Raw genomic sequence first — 3850 nt, 5'->3', positions numbered from 1 at the left:
GTGGCCAAATTTTTTGGTATATATAAAAAAACATAAAGGTGTGGCCCCAGGCCTCGATGTTATCCAAGAGCGTTTCTTGAGGAGGGGAGAATGGCCAAATTCCGAAAAAATATGCCATTTCAACGTTCAGGCCTAAAGACACCTTTATATGTTTTTGTATACATTTATTACATCAAACTTTCATACCTGTCCATAATTATGTAATATACAACTATATACAAATAGCTATGTTTGAAAATATGGTTTATGTTTAAATAGTGTTTTATGGGCCTTCTTATATTCATATTACACTGTAGTATTACAGGAAAAAGACATTCATATATATATATATATATATATATATATATATATATATATATATATATATATATATATATATATATATATATATATATATATATATATATATATATATATATATATATATAAATATATATATATATATATATATATATATATATATATATATATATATATATATATATATATATATATATATATATATATATATATATATATATATATATATAGATATTACTTTTCTTGAATTAAAAAAAGAAAAAAAAATAAATTAGTTATTTTTCACTACAAAATCTCAGAATTTTCAACAGATCTTGCAACACTAGCTTCAACCAACCACTCCCCCATCATCGTGCTTTCCAGCTCTACTGTCCGTACAGGATGCATTGAAGAAATGCCGACAGTACTCTCAGGAATATTTGAAATATGGATTCATTACTTCATTAACAAATGACACCATGCCATTGTGTCTCTTGTGTGAAAAGACTTTCAGTAATGATGCCATGAAACCTGCAAAGACGAAGACCACCTTGAAAGAGTTCACTCTGATAAGAAAAACAAAGACCTTGACTATTTCAAGAAACTAAAAGAAAAATTCATAAGTCGTTCAAATATCAAGAATTTTTTCAAAGCACCATCCAGTGCTGATACTGAAGGAGGTTTGAAAGCCTCATACAACATCTCCCTCATGTTAGCAAAAAAAGGAAAGGCGCGCACTATCAATGAGGAAATCATAATCCCAGCCATTAAAGAAGTTATAGAAACTGTTATGAAGAAAGACTCTCACTCTGTTTTGAAAAAAATGCCATTAAGTAACAGTACAGTGCAAAGAAGAATCGCTGAAATGGCAAATGATGTCAAAAAAAACTTTGGTATCGGAACTTCGGGATAGTAAGTTATCTCTACAACTTGATGAGTCAACTTTGGGCAGCTCCAATCTTCTCGTGGCATATTTGAGGTATTGCAGTCAAAGTGAAAAGGACATAATTGATGAATTTTTGTTTGCCAAATATCTCGCAGCTGATGCAAAAGGTGAGACAATTTTACAATGTGTGCAGCAGTATATTGAAAGGCACAATATACCTCTTAGCAATATTACTGCAGTGGCTACTGATGGTGCACCAGCGATGGTGGGTAGGTACAGAGGATTTGCAAGCCTACTCAAACAGAAAGTGCCTGATGTGTGTATTGTACACTGTGTACTGCACAGACAACATCTTGTAGCCAAGAAACTCAGTGATGGACTGTATGATGCTTTGAAAGTGTGCACCAGGGCAATTAACAAAATCAAAGCACATCCACTTAACTCACAATCGTTTGCACTGCTGTGCGAAGAGAATGATGCCATGTATAAGCAATTACTCCTGCACACTGAGATAAGGTGGCTTTCTAGGGGTCACAGCTTGTAAAGACTTGTTGACTTATATGACTCAACTGTTCAGTTCCTGGCAGACATGGACTCATCTTTAAGTGAAGAGTTAAAAAAATGCAAAAAATTCCTTGTTCTATTTAGCAGACCTCTATTCTAAATTTAATGAGACACAAAACCGAATGCAAATTAAAGATGTTACCATTATTCAGTGTTAGCTTGTTTAGAGCTTCACTGTCACGTAGAGATTTTCAGTATTTTTCAAACTTACAACAGATACAAAGTGAAAGCATTTCTGATGGGGACATAGAAATTTACATGACTCATTTGGAGAATTTAATTGAAGACTTTAAAGTGCGCTTTGAAGACCTGGAAAAAATGAAAGTGCCAGAATGGATTCTGACTCCATTTGATGTTGAAATAAGGAATGCAGATATTGCCTCACACCTGGAAAAGGAATTCATTGACATGACTGTGGACCTTGAAGCAAGTGCCTTGTTCAGAAGAAAAGGTCTCCGTGAATTCTGGATCAACGAGAACAACGTTGCTAAATATCCTCAGCTTTGTGCAGTGGTTCAGCCATTTTTACTTGCTTTCCCAAGTTCATGCATGGTTGAAGCTGGTTTCAGTCATGCAAATGCAGTCTTAACAAAACAAGAAAGCAGACTGAGCCTGGAAGAACGATGTGACCTACGGCTGAAGCTCACCAACCTACAACCTAATATCAGTATCCTTGTTGAGTCCCATCAGGCACATCCTTCACATTAATGATGTCAACAGTGGAAGAAGAAGAAAATGGTATGTTGCATTGAGAATCAAGTTACTGGTGCATCTAAATTTCTAAACATTTTCTTACTGTGTGTTACTTTTTTATTATACTGCATGTCAAGTACTACACTAATACTACTAAAATTGATTTTGACATTGTTCTTTTTTTTTCCTTGAATTATTAATAATTAAATGCTAGGCTAGGGGGTCGATACAAAATTTGAAACTTCAATGGGGGGTCGATGAGTTAAAAAGTTTGAGAACCCCTGGCTTAGGAAATAGTTTCCCACTTAACAATATATATATATATATATATATATATATATATATATATATATATATATATGAAAAGCATTAAGAATAATGATATATATTTTATGTTTTTTTGTTAGTTTCGTATTTCTGGTTAGTCCGAGATATTTTGGGCGAGTGAAAATGCAAATGAGTGCCTACATGTTTGTGAGTCAGTATCTAGGAAGTCTGTGGTCGGTTTCCTTTTCCATGGAGACAAAGAACATGGCTCCTTGAACGATGCCCTAACTACATCGGAATGTTCTAGAGACCGGAAGTTGTTAGGTTCCGGTCTTGAGTTAGCACTGATGGGTGGAGCATTTGAAGTGTAGATTTCTCTTTTTGAGTACAGGTTAGGCATTCGGGTCCGGTGATTTTCTAGGAAAAGACCCACTCCGGTAAAAGTGTTTATGAACTGCTAATGAGATGTTTTGATTAGAAGTCAAATAAATGGAAGGGAACCTGACATACCGTGACTTCAGTCATGTTAGACATTTTTTACTCTTACAATGTAGAGACTTAATTAGATAAAGTTGGTAGCACTATGTTGTACATTAGTTGGACTGGTTTTTCGGTTGCCACTTCTGGGATATAGGCTTGCCCTTTCCCCATTACATTTTTAATTCATTCCAAACCATTTACCATGTTAGACTTGAATAAACTATTTTTATAACCATGATTTTCCTGTTAATACTTGACTCGCGCAGTAACTTGGTTGGAGAGAGAGAGAGAGAGAGAGAGAGAGAGAGAGAGAGAGAGAGAGAGAGAGAGAGTAAGGGAGTTACGTGTCAGCTCGGTCTCACACTGATAAATCCTACCTTGATACCTCTCGAGGCAAGAGCTAACGACCTCATCGAGGCCATAATAATTTTGGTGGCAGCTGACGAGGACTCTGGTCATCTCTGAAGAGATTGGTGATATGGAAATTATGATTGTAGCGAGTAATAGTGCATGTTCCACCAATCTTTAAGGAATTAGGTTGGCACTCGTGACTGCTGACTTAATCATTTTGCATTTGAGGAGAGCCGGAGGGTTGAGACGCGCAGTTAGTACTTAATCTTGTGTGATGTGTGGGTGTGTTTTGTGTGTCATATGATGCGTGCACAGTTTGTGTTTCCTTTC

The 3850-nt window shown here is 35.5% G+C and overlaps 1 pseudogene; it reads left to right on the top strand.

The window, feature by feature from the left end:
- The first annotated feature begins 758 nt into the window (after nucleotides 1–758).
- On the top strand, nucleotides 759–2437 carry LOC136849511 (zinc finger BED domain-containing protein 5-like; annotated as a pseudogene).
- The last annotated feature ends 1413 nt before the right edge of the window (nucleotides 2438–3850 follow it).

Source organism: Macrobrachium rosenbergii, chromosome 2, assembly GCF_040412425.1.
Source record: "Macrobrachium rosenbergii isolate ZJJX-2024 chromosome 2, ASM4041242v1, whole genome shotgun sequence".
Classification (NCBI taxonomy): domain Eukaryota; kingdom Metazoa; phylum Arthropoda; class Malacostraca; order Decapoda; family Palaemonidae; genus Macrobrachium; species Macrobrachium rosenbergii.
The sequence above is the reverse complement of the archived record's forward strand: the minus strand, read 5'-3'. Positions and strand labels throughout refer to the sequence as shown.